This window comes from Hydra vulgaris, chromosome 13 (assembly GCF_038396675.1).
Source record: "Hydra vulgaris chromosome 13, alternate assembly HydraT2T_AEP".
NCBI lineage: Eukaryota > Metazoa > Cnidaria > Hydrozoa > Anthoathecata > Hydridae > Hydra > Hydra vulgaris.
In genome coordinates this window covers 58,997,958-59,017,500 of record NC_088932.1, presented here as the reverse complement: position 1 = coordinate 59,017,500, position 19,543 = coordinate 58,997,958, and the positions used below count along the sequence as shown (strand labels likewise).

The following is a 19,543-nucleotide window of genomic DNA, read 5'->3' as shown; positions in this document are numbered from 1 at the left end:
GAGATTTGACGAGACCCTGCTTTAGTAGCTCAAAGAACAATTGAACTGTTCCGTTTGTTGTAATAGTAAATTATTTAACAATAATTATTTTAAGTTTGATTTTTTAGGTCAGTAAAAATTAAATAGATTAATCTAAATATGTAAAAAGAAGAAGAGTGTGGTCGGAAAATAGGAAGTAAAAGAACACTAAGGTCTAAAAGCTATTCATTATTGAAGAAGCAAAACCAGCCATTAAAGGTAATAATTAGTTTTAAAATGAAACCCTTAAGGTAAAAAATTTACCTTAAGGGCTCAACTTTTTATTTCTTATTTTTTATAAACAAGGATGTCAGCTTCCAACAGGGATGGAAATACTGCAGCACTTAGCTTACAATCACTACTCCTTAGAATAACTATGTCAGATGTGCAATGAAAAGTAAATGTGATTGTATTTTGGCTAAGGTAAAAGAGCCATGGACTAAAGCTGGATTTTTTATACTAAACAATCAAAGTCTAGTAAGAATTCTTTCAAATCTGGACAATGAATATTCAAAACTTAAGAAGCATGAAAAAAGGGGATCCGCTGCAGATAAATATTAGTAAAGCAACAAGTTTTTAAAGTTTATCTGAACAAATTATTCTGGGCTGGCATTCCTGATCTTAGTAATACAACAAAAAATGACAAAAAAAGATTTAATTCAGTCAAGCTTGAGGATTTGGAGTTTCTGGAGGACCAAGAAGGGGAAAAACGGCTTATGCTTGGATCAGAAGATAAGAAGTACTGAAAAATAGTTTGTTTTCCTTCTTAACCAAAACAAAAATGGCTACGCTTTCTAGCCAACTTACTTACTATTTACATGCCACTTAAGACGGTTCAAAATAAAAATAGCTAAACAAAAGAAAAAATGTTCATTTACTAATTCAATCTCTCGTATAATTAAATTAAAATTAATAAGTAGTAACATTTTTCTTACATTTTTAGGCAATGGAGAGTAGCAGAAAGAGAAAGCAGCAAGTGAAACAACAATATAAAGAATTAGAGGGTACAACTAATGTTGAAAATAATAAAGATACTTGTGAGGACTCCTTGAGTGATACTGATTTTGATCCAGGAGAGTGGTTGAAAATAAAACCTTCACAACAAAAAGTCACTGCTGAAATTCCCATAGATGTTTTTGCTGGTAATACAGCTCTTGTGGCTACAATGAGTGATATTTCTCCAAGTGTTTTACATAAAGTTACAGGTGCAATTCTCACTCAATCAGGAGCTGATCTGATAGACTTCAAATGTAGCCAGTCTACAGCAGCTAGTAAAATGAAACATGCAAATCATAATATATGCATGGTATCAAAAGAAGATGGTCAACAAGCAATGAATGAAACCCCATACCCATGCATAGTGCATTTTGATGGCAAAACATTAATTGAACTAAACAAAGGAAAAAGAATTAAAACTGATAGACTGGCTGCACTCGTAAATATTGAAGGTGAGACACACTTGCTTGAAGTACTTCCTTCACCATGATCCTGTGGTGAAGATCAATGCAATGGTATAATGGACCTTCTTAAGGAGTACAGCCTTGAATCCAAAGTAGGAGGAATATATTTTGATACTAATGTAAGTCCCACTGGGTTAAAGAAAAGTTTTTTAATTAGAATATCCAACAATTTAGGCAAATATTTTTTACTTATTGCATGCAGACATCATGTATGTGAATTAGGAATGGTTCATTTCTGTAAATCAGTTTCAGATGAACATTCCACAGGACCAGATAATCCCATTTTAAAAAAATAAAAAACAAATTTTGAGATCCTGATTTTAATAACAATCAAACAGAACTGATAAAGTTTGATTGGATTGTAGTAAGGGAAACTATTCTTGAGAAAGCTGCGCAAGATTCTTTGAACTTTTGCCAAAAATACATTACAAATAGAAAAGAAAATAAAGATTTTATCAGAGATGATAGAAAGGAGCATGCAGAACTTGTTGTAATTTACCTTTTCTTCATTTTTAGTAACACTAAGAAAACCTGGAGCAGTTCATCATGCTTAGGTAGTAAAGTGCTTTTTATCCAAAGCAATAACTCAAGACAGAAATAATAAACTCAAGACAGAAACCATGCTAATTAGTGAATTTATAGTTTGCTTTTATGCCAAATGGTATTTACAGGCTAATGACGCTGTTAAAGCTCCCTTTCTTGATATAAAAGCAAAACACCAAATGCAACAGTACCAAAAACTTTGTGCCTAACCAGATGCCGTCGATGTAATTTTAAGTTCTTTACAAATATAGTTGGTATTTAGATTCAATAATGATTCCTCTTGCTCTGTTGGATGATAATATGTCATTTAAGGAGAAAGCAAATCTTGCAAAAGCAACTCTTACTTTAACAAATCAAAAATAGATATAAAAGATAAAACAGAAATGAGAAAACGAAATCAGTGAACATCCTTTTTCATTTGCTCTGTTGGTTGATGAATTTTCATATTTTATGTTTGATAGAATCAGATTAGAGGAACAAAGGATAAAAGATTGGCTTTCAATTCCCCCTGAGTTTTGGTTTTACTCAATCTGCTTTAAAAGCTTTCAGAATTGTGCCAAATCTTTAATTGTAGTAAATGACCATTCAGAAAGATCTGTTGGAATTATGCAGCAATTTATTCATTGATACAATAATAAGGAAGATAAACAGAACACATTGCTAACTGTTGACAAAGTTCGTTGTGCTTTCAGATCACTTGGAAGACGTTCAAACAAACTTTCTTAAAGTAAAGTTGCAAAAAGCTTGTCTTCACTTGACAAAAGGAAGAAAAGTGGTGAAAATGAATATAAGCACAACTGAATTTCTTTGCTTTTGAAACTTAATCCAATAACATGAAACAATTATCAAATATTATAATTTTTTCAAATCTAAATACAAAAACAATTTTTTTTAGAAAAAAACTACAATACCATGTATTTTTGCTAAAATATATAGGTAAAAATAAACATCCTAGAAGAAAAAACTTCAAGTTTTTTTCATTTAACTTTTGCCCTGGACCTGTAAAATTGGCTATTTTTAATGGTTTTTAAAAAAAAAATTCTAAAAAGTGCTTAGGGTTAAGGAAAGAGTGGACCTGTTGAGCTCAAATTTTTTGGGAGTTGTTTTTTTAACATTTGCCTCAAGTCAATATATATATATATATATATATATATATATATATATATATATATATATATATATATATATATATATATATATATATATATATATATATATATATATATATATATATATATATATATTATATATATATATATATATATATATATATATATATATATATATAAGTTTTTATATATATATATATATATATATATATATATATATATATATATATAATATATATATATATATATATATATATATATATATATATATATATATTTATATATATATATATACATGTATAGATATATATACAAATATATATATATACAAATATATATATATACATACATATATATATATATATATATATATATATATATATATATATATATATATATATATATATATATATATATATTTATATACATATATATATATATATATATATATATATATATATATATATATATATATATATATATATATATATATATATATATATATATATATATACTACTAATGAAACTATATAAATATATATAAAGACATAATAATACAAAAAATATATCCAACAAGTTAGAGAGCTGACATTTGCTGAGTTATCATCCCCCAAACATAGTAAACCGGAATTATCTGCTGCAAAAAAAAAAGAAAAGTTAAAGAATGATTTTCCTTACGTTTTCAGTAATCCGGATATAATACCAGCTCAACCCAATATAAATTATGATATGCGTACAGAAAGAAACAAATTTAACACCAATCTGACAGAAAATATACCTTATGTATGTATTGGGAGCAACACACGATGCTTTGGTTGTATTTATAGATGAAGCCTAGTGGTCATACATATCACATAAAATATTATTTGTTTTACATTAATTATAAAGGTTAGAGGTGATGAAGGGAATAAGAAGAGTTAGAGGTAATAAAGGAGGTGAAGAGTAGGTGTTTAAATTAAAAGCAGCATCAAGTCCTAAATCATTTACGACAATAAACTGAACTCTAGAATAAAAAAGCAAATTTGGAGTATTATTAAAATTTGCTTAAAAAACCCTACCCTAACCCTAACCTTAACCCTGACAGGAAAATAAATGTAAAGAAAATTTTTGGAAATTATTTAGGCCTAAAAGATATTAAAAATAAAAGGACACACAGGACTGGCCTTAAAAATTCAGGTTAACCAAGAACAATAATTATAAAACTTATGGGCTTAAATAATAAATTCGTCATTTTAAAAAAGAATACAAACCTTAAAGGTAAAAATATTTATATAAACAAAGATTTTTGCGCTGAGATAGTACAAATTAGGAAGAGTCTAAGAAATCAGATGAAAAATGAACGAGCGGCTGGAAAGTTTGCGAGCATTTCATATGATAAATTAATCATAAACGATTGGGCTTCAAAGAAAAGTAATAATTTAATATCTTTGTATTTTAATTTTTTTAAATATCTTATTTTTGTGATTACGAAATTATTTCATTAGTTTTTTTTTCAAAATGGATGACAATTTTTTATTTAATTTTAATACAGAGAATAACACCTTTGATGACTATTTCAATCAAAAAAAGTTTGAAAGTGAATACTATTCATTCCGTGAATCCACTCAATTTCTTAGTAAAAAAAAACATAATATTTTTTCAATTCTAAACATTTGAAGTATTAATAAAAATTTTGATAATCTAAAATTATTATTGTATGATCTAAACCACGATTTTGAAATAATTAGTCACACGGAAACGGGGTTAAAAAGCAATGAAAATAATTTTAATTATGAATTAAATAACTGCGTTTCAGTTCACCAACCTCGTCAAACCCACGTTGGTGGTGGTATAAGTATCTTTATTCACAAAACTATTAACTTTATTTTGCGTAATAACCTCAATGTTAACGAAACAGATTGTGAGTCGTTATGCATTTAAATAACAAATAAAGCAACCAAAAGTATTATCATTCTATTTATAAACTTTATATAAGTCTATTTATAGAAAGCAAGCTGGAAATTCAAATGTTTTTAAAACCTATTAAAATTTTTTTAAGAACCACTAACATTACAAAGAAACCAGTCTACTTTTCCCCTGTAACATTTTTAGGTTACCTTACGTATTGTAACGTTAACAAGATTCGTTACGTTACGTGCAAAATGACCGTTATTTTTACGTAACCGAGACGAAAGATTTTAACGATACATAGCATTGTAACGTAACTTTACGTGCAAAAATGTAATTTACGTAACCGAGATGTAACGTATAGCGTATTAATACGTAACATTTTGAACTAATAAGACGTGATCATGGTCACCTTCCGCGACTTTTAAATTTGCAACATTTTGAATAACTATCTTGCATGCGAATGCATAATTTATTAATTGTTTACATTTTTGTCACAGCATTCTCTCATAGCCTAAACAGTATAGACTTAAAGAATAAACCTTCGTCTAAAGTGTAAGGAATAAACAGTTACTTTCAAAACAAAAGCAATCACACTTAACTTACAACATTAACCATCAGTAATAAAAAAAAATTTTATATTACTTATATTATTTAGAATATACTTTATATATACCTTACTATATACCTTATTACTAGATTGTACTTATATTACTAGATTGTTACTAGATTTATATATACCTTACTATATATATATATATATATATATATATATATATATATATATATATATATATATATATATATATATATATTTTTACTTTTTTTGAAATTTCTTAAATTTTGTTGCTGATTTTTGTAGTTTTAATTTTTAAGGTTATACCTTTGTTTTTTACTTTTGTTTAAAGCTTATGGGTACTGCATTTATTTTTTTTATTTTTTTTTTCATGAATTTTTGAATTTTTTTAAAAATTTTTTTCAATATTTTTTATTTTTAATATAATTTTTATAGTTTTAATTTCTGAAGTATTACTTTTGTTTTTTGTATCAGTTTTAAGTCCAGTCATCATGATTGTATGAAGAATTATTTTGGATTTGTGTATTGCTTTTAATATAATCCCTTGATTGTCCGACGGGTATCTTATTTGAGTTGTTTCTTTTTATTTGTATTTTGAATTTTCTCTGATCATATTCTGCTTTTTTGTATGCCTTAAATATTAATAGTTCATCTTCCAAGCATTTTGTTTTATCGAAGCCCTAGAATAAATTTAAGTTGTAATATGCCTCTCAGTATAATCTAAGGAAAGATATTTTGAGGGAAATTCGATTTTTTTTTTTCTGGTTCATCTATGTTTGCTTCATTTATGATGTTGTCGTTGTGAAGTTCGATTTTGTTTTCAATATTATTATTGTTAGGACTTTGACTTTCTTCCATTTGAGCTTCTGTTTCTTGTGTTTGAGAATTTATTTCAGGCGGTTGTGGTATTTGTTCGGGTGTCTTTGGCTTTGTTTTATTTAATTTATTGGTATTGTTGTTTATAGTTTGGTTTTCGACAGAGTTTTGGCATAACACCATAGAGGCTTCTGATTCTTGTGGTTTAGATAATTTAATTGTTGGTTCAGGTATTTCTTCTGATGCTTCTGGTTCATTAGTTTCCGTTACTTTTTTTCTAGGTTCTTTCGTCACTTCTAAAAAAATTTCTTTTGGTTTTAGGTTATCTTCTTTGTTTTGTCCGCTATAGATTATCTTGACGTTATATCCGCATAGTTTTAATGATCTTGGCATTGGTTTAATTAATTGATTCATCATAGCAACTAGAATTCCTGTATAGTAGTATGTTCCGTTTTTAGGCGTTTTGCGATATACTGCTCTTGTGTGTATACGTTTCCCATATCCGAGTGTCTCAAGAGCCACACCGACAGGTAAATTTTTTTTTACGAGAGGCAAACCGATTACCGATACTGCAACTCGTTTGCATAAGTTTCTAGTAGGAGTAGAATTATAAAAATGGTGGGTTATACCATTAATTAAAAGTCCGTTTTCAAGATCAACGATTTCGACTTACCAGTTTTCATTACGAGTTCGATCATTGTTCCTTTACGAATAATTTAAAGGTCCTCCCTATCGTGATCTAAATTAGCGTTTTCAAGAGCGATAAAAATATTAGGTTCAGTTATATTTTCTGTTTTTTCACACAAAAGGGTTCTTTTCAATGTGCTAAATTCTTTAGACAATATTGAGTTAAAATTAGTTGCTATAGCTTGAGCATAGCTTTTATTAGAAACATTTAAGTCTATTTTAATTTTCGATGTTTCCATTTAAGAATAATTTATAGCGTGGTCAGGGTTTGACGATTAAGTATTTTCCTTCAACGCTTGTATCTCACACATAAACAATCTCCTCTACTCAAAAGTTGTTTTAAAACAACTAAATACCCTTACTAACTAAAGTTGCCTTACAGCAACCCGATATAAGGAACGGGTAAAAACACTCAAAACACATAAGCCTATACTACTCAACGATTGCATTACAGGCAACTTTAAAAATATATATATATATATATATATATATATATATATTTATATATATATATATTAATATATATATATATATATATATATATATATATATATATATATATATATATATATATATATACTATATATATATATATATATATATATATATATATATATATATATATATATATATATATATATATATATATATATATGTATATATATATATGTATATATATATATATATATATGTATATATATATATATATATATATATATATATATATATATATATATATATATATATATATATGTATATATATATATATATATATATATATATATATATATATATATATATATATAAATATACATATATATATACGGACCCGTAACGTGAAAATTTTTAGAAAAAGGCAGTTTATAATAGTAAATATAAATTTTTCTTGAATTTACATATTAAAGTTGTTTGAAATAAAAAGAATTTGCAAATAAAGAGAGGCCGATCCACCTAATTCTTCTCCTCCCTCCTCCTCACATATATTCCAAATTTCATATAAAATTTATTGGTGCCGTTCGGAAAAAAGCACTTAATTTAGAAGTTTATTATAACAAAAAAAATAACATAGTAATAATATAATCTGTGTAAATTTTGTCTCTAATTACTGTCTTTGGTAAACGAAATATCATCGTTGCAAATATCATCAAAGACGTTATTGTCAAAACTATTATTGCCCATAGATTCAGGTGCAATATTACTCTTCTTTGGTGACCGACTAGGTATGCCTCTTAGCCTGGCTTTTCCTTGATTGCTGCGCGTTTTGCATGCATTGGCATTCGTTTTAATTGATCCCCGAGCGCCTCTGCCACCTTATGGACGTTAATGCGTTTTTGCGATCTTAGCTGCAGAAAATTTTTAAAATATAAAAATAAAACCTACATTTTTAAAAGAATAGAATCAATAAAGAAAAAAAAATTATATAATTATAAAAAATTATATAAAATTATAAAAAAATAAAAAAACTTATAAAAATTTAAAAAAAAAATTATATAATTATTGAAACCACATTAGCACAACAGTAACACTTTTTTTGATATAATAAATAAGTTTGGAGGCAAAACGCATCAAAAAATGCCCCAAATTGTCTCCAAATTGTTTGGGTTTGAGCGCAAGGTAAACCTCAATATTTTGTAAAAATAAAATTTTTATGTGATTATAATGGTCCAATTTTTTATATTGTAGTCTGGTTTTTCAGTTACTGTTATTTAAAATAAAATAAAATTTCGCAAAATTTATTCAAAAAAACAAAACTTTATTGTATGTTTGCTCATAGTTATTTTTTCCTGAATCCTTTTTTTAATTTAAACAACATTTATGAAAAAACAGGAATAAAATTTGGGTCATTATCACATAAGAAAATTTTTTTTTCAGAAAATATTGAGATTTACCTTGCGCTCAAAGCCAAATAATGCGGAAACAATTCAGCGCATTTTTCGGGGTATTTGGCTGCTTGAGCACAATGTAAATTTCAATATTTTCAGAGTTTTTTTTATAATGGTATTTTTTTCATATTTGCTCCATATTTGGTTTCTTGTGTATTTTTGTTTAATAATAAAATATTTTTGAACACCCCTTATGTCTAGCTTAAAAGCCGAAAAGTTCAAGCACAATTTTAATTATCATTGCTAATTGTATATGTATAAATGTATTTCTAATTACGAGTCGTTCATTAAGTACGTACGCTTTTATTTCAACCCTTTTTCCCCCTCCCCACAATTTGATATACGCTTTTCTTTAGTACCTTTCACCTCAAGAATAAAACCTACGCTTTTAACGTACCTACCTAATATTTTATAATTGTTTTTTGGTTTAGTGTCTTCTTTCTTTTATAATTGACCCCTACAATTGTATTTACGCCATTTAGAGATATAGATATAGGTATAGGCGCAATGGAATGTTTATACATCAACTGTGTATTGTTTCATGTGCCTCCAAATTTTCTACCGCATTGAAACCTAAGTTATAATCAAAAAAGTTACAAAGAGAACTTTAGAATTAAAAATGTTTTTATATGCCATCTTCGGATATATTAACGATTTACGTCGTTTATGAGATTTAAAAGAAGTTTATTTTTAAATCAAACCCACTAGCAATCTAATTTAACTTTAATATAAAAAATAGGAACTATTTGCAATCTTTTACACATTAAATAAATTAACAAAATATAATCTAATTAGATTGGATAGCATTAAATTACTCTTACCAATAATTATATCACCACACAACACAAACCTTTCATAAAAATTAATAAAACCAAAATGGAAGCTGTTAGAATATTCTCCGTAAATATTTGTGGACTTGCTGACATAAACAAGCAAAACATAATTATAGAAAAATTTAAAAAAATGAATTTTGATTTTTTCTTGTTACAAGAAACGCATCTTAATGCACAAAATGCAGAAAATTTTATTAAACTTTGGAATAATCCTGGCTACTATTCTTACGGTATGCCACACATAGGAGGTACTTAGCATTAATTAATGAAACAAAGCATAATCAAAAAATAATTAACCATTACGAAGACCACGAAAGTCACTTTAGTTACATACTAGTAGGAAACGGTTATCACAGTTTTTTAATAATAAATGTTTACGGAAAATCCGGTTCAAGTTATGCTGACCGAATCAAAAGAAAAAATTTATGAAAAGAAATAACAAAAACAAACAAAATAAAAAAATTAAATATATGTCTATCATATGTGGAGGTGATTTTAATATGGTCCTAAATGATATTGATCGATATCGACAAATAAACAGAAAAAAATGTTTGTCGACAAATGATTTTAAACCTTTATTAAAAACTTTAAACATCGAAGACACTTGGCGTATTATTAATCTACATGCCCAAGATTACACCTGTAAATCAACAAACAACATAACATTCTCTCGACTTGACAGGATATATATAAGAAAACACATGCGCCAATTTATTTATGCACCAATGACATTTACTGATCATCACAATGCCGTATGTGCGGCGATTTCTATAAATAACATTGAAATTGGAAAAGAAGTTTGAATTAAAAAAAATAGAATATATTGAAAACATTTCCCAAATTATTAAAACACACGCCTCAATAATTGATCAATCCAAAAATAAAACTAGTGACTGGGACCATCTAAAAAATCAAATAAAAATATTTTCACAAAAATTCAGCAAAACGGAAGCTAAAGTAACTTAAATTTAAGAATACAGACTAAAAAAACAATTAAAAAGCTCGTTAAAAAAAGCCCATAACAACCCAAAAATGAAAAAATTGAGTAATACATTAAAAGCAAAACTTGAAATGAATGAAAAAAAATAGAGCCAAAGGTTATATCACACTCCAAAAACTCATAGTAGATAATTTGGATATTAAAAAAATATCAAAACAACAACAATAATCATTGGACGAACCAATAACATTATCTAAAGTCAAAAATGCATTAACGAATATGAAAAATAACAAATCACCCGGGAATGATGGTTTAACAATCGAATTTTACAAATCAAACATTGATAATATTGGTTAAATTTTAGTTAGTATTCTAAATAGTATCATAAATAAACACGAGATGTCGGAAACACAAAATAAACCATTATAACATGTTTATTTAAAAAAGGCGATAAAATTGACATTTCCAATCGGAGACCGATATCTTCATTAAACACAGATTACAAAATACTCGTCAAAATTATATCAAACCGACTAGCAAAAATACTCCCAACAATCATAAACGAAAACCAAACAGCAAGTGTTCCCCACCGAACGATATATCGAAATCTTGCATATACAAGAGACATAATTTATATCGCTAACAAAATTAATTTAGAGGCCTCCATTGTGTTAATAGACCAATTAAACGCCTTTGACCGTGTTTGACAGAAATTTTTTATATAATTGCTTATTTAAATTTGGTTTTAGTGTTTTCTTTATCACTATAATTAAAACATTATATTATGACATCAGTGCATATCTTAAAGTAAACGGTTATTTATCAAACAAAATAAACATATACAGAGGAGTTAGGCAAGGATGTCCTCTTTCCATGATAGTATAAATAATTCAAGCAGAGGTTTTTGCAGGATTTATTGGGAGAAATCCAGAAATTAAAGGAATCACAATCGACAATAAAGAAGCTAAACTGCAACAGTATGCGGATGACACTGTCTTTTTCTTATCGACTGGCAACTCAATAATAGCTTTAGGCAACGCTCTAAACATATACAAACAAGGTACAGGAACAAAGTTGAACATTTCCAAATGCCAATGTCTCTGGCTTGGATGAAACAGGTCAATAATAAAAGATCGTATGGCATGACACTACTCTTAAGAGTCTAGGTGTTAATTTCTCTAATTCTAATCAATATATCAACCAACAATGGAACGAAAGCATAGAAAAATTGGACAAAAAGATAGAAAAATGGGAAAAATTAAAATTATCTATTAAAGGAAAAGCTCTAATAATCAACCAAACACTACTAAGTGGCCTATGGCATCTTGCTTTCACCCTACCTATACTATGTGACAAAAACATAAAACTAATAGAACGAAAAATTGACAACTTTCTTTGGAATAATAGCTCCATAAAAACATCTAAACAAGTTTCCAAACTCCCTATAAATAAAGGCGGTTTAAACATTACCGACGTGAAAAAAAAATTACAATTAATTCAACTAAATTGGGTTTCCAAATATTTTGATGAGAACAAGCAGAGAGCATTGAAAGATTCAGCCCTTCATATTTTCAATAGTTAACGACATGTAAATCAAGGAAATCTTATATTTCTCACCACGCATTCTTCCAACACATTTAAACCCCCTACTACCGTCAAACAATAAAAACGTGGAGTCATCTCTATCGAAAATTCAACAACCACAAATATCTTACCATCAAGGAAGTACTAAACCAACCAATATTCTACAATCCATATATAAGACACAACAAACAACAGCATAATCAAGATAGGCAACATTTCAAAAGTATTTGCTAGCGGCTTTCTAGAGAGTCAACTCATCGATACAAAGCAACACCTTCTAACATAAATAATAAATTCACTACCGCCAAAATGAAAACACCTCATAAATTCTCAAAGCCTAAGTTACGACCACGTCAAAGCACTAACATCTATTTATCAAAAAATCTTACCCTCTCTCAAGTTTATAAACCTCAAACCAAAAAATCTATACATTATCTCCAAAAATGATGCAGAAATAAACTTAATAAGAAAATTTTACAGATGGGCAGACTACTATAAATATAGCATGAGAAACATAACAACAAAAGACTAGTCCCAATTTATTTAACTACATCCACAAAAATAACATCAACAATAAAGCAGACGAAATTAAATACAAACTAATACACTTTGCAATTCCAACCAACTCGATTTTTAAAAAAAGGCTTTCTAACAGACGATCTCTGCCATCAAAGTATAAAAAAAACGAAAAACCTTCCCCATATGATGTTTAGATGTGAAAAAGCACAACCAGTCATAAAATATACACTCGCTTTTATTCAAAAAATCTATCCACATCATCCACCTTTTAAAAATACATTCAAAACTTTACTTTTTCCTTTAACAACTGTAAATTGTTTTTATATTGGAAATTTACTTCTAAACGAACTTTTATATAAATTATATTGTAATAGAATGAGGTCGTTCTATGAAAAGTCGATGTTTGCTAAATTGAGTTTGTTAGAGGAATTCCAAAACAAAATCAAAAAGATTTTGTATGAGGAATTTGAAATTTCAAAAATATCAAACAGTAAAGAGTTTTTTCTTTTACAATGTGAAAAAATCTGGAGAGAAGATAAGAAAACTAAATAGATATAAACAACAACCTTTTTTTAAACTAAAATGCCCAGATTATTTTTGGAACTTTTTCGATTATTTTCGAATCTTGCTTTTCGTGTTTTTCTTGTTTGTTTGTTTTTTTGTTTTGTTTTTTGATTTTATTTCATTTTTGTTTCTTCTTTTTTTTGTCTGTGAGGTCTTCATTTTTTTATATTAAGTATTTAACTCTTGAGAGTTTTATATGTAACTTAGTAATGGAACAGTGGACCATCTTGTAATTAATACCACTGTATTCATTATTAATATCTCTACAAGGCAGACGCCGGAGGAGAGAAATAAACAACAATATGATTGGATAGCTCATGGGTTTCATTTAAAAAAGATTATTTTTTAAGCTTATAAATTTAACAGCTTTTGACGAAATAAAACGCAATGTAGCTTTATATAATCTAAATAAGAGACGCAATTAAAATCCGTATTGATTTTTTGACGTTATGTTGCGTCTTAGATTGCACTTATTAAAAATGCAATGTTATGATTTTAATTGTTATGGTTTTTTTTTTAACTTATAAATATAAATTAAAAAAAACCATACTGGTATTTTTTTAAACTTTGAACAATGTACAAAAAATTAGTTTTAATTTTTTTTTCATAACAAATTTGTCACGAAAAAAATGTTTTGATTTGCGAAGTTGCAATTAACTAATTGCAACTTTGCGATTTGAATTTTTTAACAAAAAAATATTTTTCTAAAACTATTTTTAGTTACTTACGTTTCGACAAATGCATTGCTGAATACCATAACTCATAAATGAGTTACAGTATTTAACAAATTTGTTTAAAAAAATCCATTAAAGTTACGTAGTTTAGTTACGTCTCGAATCTTTATTTGGTAACGTTACGTTACGTCTTATTTGGTTACACTTTATAAAGTTTAAAAAAAAAGCAGTTGAGACGTAACGTTGCAAATTGAGAATTTTTTTTTTTTTTCATGACAAAGTACCCAATTGTGACGAAGCTATTTTACAATAAAAATAAAATAAAAGATGATTTTTAGCAATATGGCAATATAAAGCAAACATTTACTGCATTATCAAGTTTATTTACCTAATATTTAATTAAAAGTTAGGGAATGTAACCTTGTTACCAATTGTAACCGACTAAGACGTAACGTAACTTTAAAATGTTATAGGGGTTATATGGTGACTATAACATAAACTTGTTATAACTCATGCTTTAAATTTAAATGTTCAATGTTTTTTAAATACCCTTATTCAACATGATATAATTCAAACAACAATCAAATCAACCAGAATAACTAACACTTCATCGACAGTAGATGATAATATAGACACTAATAATATTCATAATTGCCTCTTAGAATATGGTATAATCAAAACTGACATAACACATCATTTCCAAATATTCAAATATATAAAAAAATTCAAATATGAAAGGAAATCATATCATAACATCCAGCAAACACATTTTTCCCTCAAAGTTATTAAAACTTGAAGTTTTTCTTTTTCGTTTCTTTTGGTATTTATATAATTCTTTTTAACTACTTTCCATTTTTGAATGTTTTTTTCTTTTAACATTGGTTTTTTCTTTTTAATTTTTCTTTTTTTTTTCTTTGACTTGGTTTTTAATTATGTTTTTATGCTTTCAGCTCTTTTATTTCTTTCTTTTGCTTTTCATCCTCTCTTTATTTTTCTTTTATTTAATTTTCATATTTTATTATTATTATTTTTTTCTTCTTATTTTTTTTTTTTATTTCTTTTATTTATTTCTTCAAAAACCCTTTTTGTAAGCTGTACCATGGCTCTTTTAAATTTTCTTTTTTAAATTTTTTTTTTGTTGTGTTTGAGGTTAGATATGTTTTTAATCTTTACCTCAAACAGAAAAAGATTGACAAGGATTGTTTCTGTTAAATTGATACCGGTAGATGTAGCACTTTTAGCCTTTTCTCCAAAAAGTAAAATTTCTTACGGCTTAAAATTAAAACCAGTTTTGTCTTAATTTAAATCTTTAATTGTGATCCTTTTTTTAAATTTAAGTAAACCAAAGGTTTACTTAAATTGTCTTTTTTTATTTATTTTTTAATTTTTATTTTAGGTGCCCCAAGAAGTCCTATCGGTCTTGTCACAAAGCACCGCGGAAGTGCATTTAACCAGGAAGTTCACGCCTCTTTCCTTACCGTGACGCGAAAATTTGTCCAGAGCTCATTTCGAACCTGGATCTCCTGCTTATAAAGCATGTGCTCTAACGACTTCGCCACGGCCGCAAACTAAGAGGAAACAAAAACTTTATGAAAATTATTTAAAACATGGATCATATAAAAATGAAACAAATTACAAAAATTATAAAAACTTATTTGAAAAAACAAAGAAACACTCAAAAAACGTTTGTTATACTAAGATGTTAGAAATAACCCAAGGAAACACACCCAAATGCTGGAACGTGATTAAGCAGATAATTGTTAAAAATAAATGCACGAACAATAATTTGTGACAAAAACTCTAAATGGATGGGAAAATGATTAGTAAAAAAGACCATAGTTGAAAAGCTCAACGACTATTTCCTTGATGTTGGCCCAAAGTTAGCGGATAAAGTTCCAAAAAACACCACAAATTTCAAACCTTATATAAAACCAAGTAATATATCTATAAAAGAAGTTAATTTAAATATAAGTGAGGCGTGCAATGCGTTCAATAGTCTGAAAAATAGTAAGTCCATTGGCATTGATCAAACTAGCGTAAACGTAATTAAAGCAATCTTCGATATCATTAAACCATCTCTATTTCATGTTTTTAACTTTTCAATAAAATCCGGTATTGTATCGGAAAAATTAAAAATTGCTAAAATATCACCTATTTTTAAAACTGGTGATGACACAATTATGTTAAATTATAGACCTATTTCTGTCTTACCATGTTTTTCAAAGTTATTAGAACGTATTATGTATGATAGACTTAATAACTATCTAACCAAAAACAAAATACTGTATAATAAACAATTTGGATTCAAAAAAAAATATTCAATGGATCATGCAGTAATCGAATAAATTATATGATGGGTTCAATAATGGGTTCAATAATAATTTTTATACACTAGGATTTTATTTTGATCTGTCAAAAGCATTTGACACAGTTGACCATGACATACTTATAAAAAAACTAGAGCTCAATGGTGTATTGAACAATAACCTACTTTGGTTTAAAAATTACCTGTCAAACAGAAAACAATAATAGTGTATAAAGAAAATGATACAGGAGACAAAATTATAACTTGTGGTGTTCCGCAGAGATTCATCCTAGCAACACTATTGTTTTTGATGTACATTAACCTTCTATATTTAGCTTTCAAAACTCTAAATCTTATTTTGTTTACTGATGACTTTAATCTTTTTTACCATAATAAAAGTATAAAAGATCTTTTTAAAATACTAAATGAAGAAGTTATAAAAACTAATGATTGGATTGCTTGTAATAAACTTTCATTAAATGTACAGAAAACTAAATATGTGTTGTTTCGTAAACCTAATAAGAGTGATCGTATCCCTTTAAAATTACCAAATCTCTTTAAAAATAATTTAGTTATTTAAAGTGAATTAAATGTTAACTTCCTAGGAATATTATTAGATAAAAATATATCATGGATATCTCATATTAAATCTATTGAAAATAAAATTTCCAAAAATATTTCTGTTTTATTTAGAGTTAAACCATTACTTAATATAAAGCCTTAAAAAATTATATATTTATCATTTACCCATAGTTATCTATCCTTTTGCAATATTGCATGGGGAAGTAGCAACAATGGTAACCTCAAAAAAATCTATAGTAAACAAAAACTTGCATGCAGAATTTTTTTTGAAGTTAAGAGAACTGCTTATGGAGAGCCTCTCTTAATTAAATCAATGCACTCGATGTTTTTAAACTTAATATATACCAAGTTATGCTGTTCATGTTTAAATCAAAACATGGTTTGTCTACTAATATATTTCACTCTTACTTTACTAAAATTTCTCATAAATACACTACAAATTTTTCAAATCATAATTTTGTAGTTCCAAGATTCTATTTAAAACTCAGTTCCTTGCAAACTCAATATCGTGGATCATTTCGATGGAATGAATTTTTTCCAAAAATTATTATAAAATAGCATTCTTCATAACATCTCTTCAGAACAATTCAAAATAGCATGTAAAAGTTTCGAATAAGGAAAAAACTTTGATTTAAAACATTTCTTTTAAAATTAGATCATGAAATAAAATAAGTAAACTGAAAAGGTCTTCACCAATTTTTAATTTGAAAAAGTCATCACCTATTTTTGTTTTGATTTCCTGACTTTTATTTCTTATTAAAGTATGCTAATACTGTAAACCTATGCTATTTTAATATCTTATTATATAGTTTGTAATGTCTTTGTGGAAATATTTTTATTTTTTATTTAAACTGTTTTTATGTTTTAGGTTTTTTAAATTGTACTGACGGCTTCAATATAAACGGGGCTCAACAAAAGACAATACGTGTCTTCTTCTTTCTCGTGCCATTTGTTAAATATGTAAACAGTTTTCCTCATTGTAAAAATAAATAATAATAAAAAAATAATAATAATAATAAAAAATTATTCATGTGTGTACCATGTTTCCTTTTTCATGTAGCTAAATGGAAAATTTGAATACATTCTGCTCAATTAAACATGATAGGAATTGTATCATAAAAAATAGTGCTTGAGTATCCCGCTATTTAAAGATTATAGTTATGAATCAAAAAATTGGTTTGAAAACTGCTATTTACTTTAATTCGATCAGGATATTTAGGCAAAAGACTTCATAGATTGTCTAAGTTGATTTCCTACCTATTTTCTTTAATAATATTACTTATTGCATATTCCTAGCGAAATGGCGCTTTTATAAAATTTGTTGAAATCGATAATAACTGAATGTAAAATTATAACAATTTTTAGTCATCTTCCAGCTTTAGGGTCGAATAAAAATAGTCATCGCGTACTCAAGTTTAACTATTTTTAATCTGACAGTAGACTAATAAAGAACCATTAAAAAGTAAACACTAATCCCAGACATTTTTAGTCTTAAAACTAAGTTTTCAATATTCAAAACATCTTTCGAACGTTCAAAAGATGCTTTTTAAGACCAAATATTGACTGGAATAAAACTATTTATTACGAAATAATATAAATAATTACGATAATGTAAATAAATATTTTGATAACGAATAGATCTTGATAAATTTCTCATAACAAAGCGAACAAGTCTTACAAGATCCTGTTAATAATCAACAGGAATACATGCGATGTTTATTTAAATGTTAAATATGAGTTGCAAATAGGTTATAAAAGATCCTTTTGAATCCGCATTAAATTAAAACGCATGATTGAAAAATAGCGTAACTGGCGTATATTAACAACAAAGCGTCAACAAAGATATCAATAAAATTAGACCAAATTGATTAAAAATTTGAAAAAATAAAAATTTTCAATGGGACAAAAGAAAAAGTTAAACAAAATACTACAGATGGATCAATACTACCAAGTACAAAAAGCCAGTGTTACGTTTCAATATTGACGAGAGGATTCGATAAATATCCCAGAAGTTATTGATAAATTTAATTTTGAATGTCCGAATCTAAGATTTACGAAAGCAGTTTCAAAACTCTTTATCGACACACTTGACGTACAAAAACTATTGAAGGGGACAAAGTTTATTCTAAAATTTTTATTTTAATTCATTCTTTAAGCCTTTGTTAAAATTTTTAAGTCTTTAAATCAAGTCTTTTTCCAGACATTTGGAAGAAAGCAAGCATTAACAAAAAAAAAAAACAGCTTTAACTAAGAAAACAAACAAACTTAAAACAACTATGCTTAAATAACTTCGGTTGTATGATTGGTTGTATGTATGATTGGTTGTATGAAGACTAATTGAACTCTAATGCAAGATGAGATACTAAACAACTATTAGTGAAAACATTGTTAATAAAACAACAAAGCTTTGTTTAGAAAAAAAAGCAAATTTTTTTTGTTAACAAACTAATTTGCTTTAAACAATTGTTTTCTTCTTCTGGGTTAATTACAAAAGCAAATTTTTGTAATTGTGTGTTAAGGCTTAGGCATAGTATGTTTTCATTTTTTCCTTTCGAGACACAT

The 19,543-nt window shown here is 26.9% G+C and overlaps 1 protein-coding gene across 4 annotated transcripts in view; it reads right to left on the bottom strand.

The window, feature by feature from the left end:
* Nucleotides 1–19,543, bottom strand: part of LOC136089252 (uncharacterized) — a 272,660-nt gene that overhangs the window by 206,617 nt on the left and 46,500 nt on the right. The window lies entirely within an intron of this gene.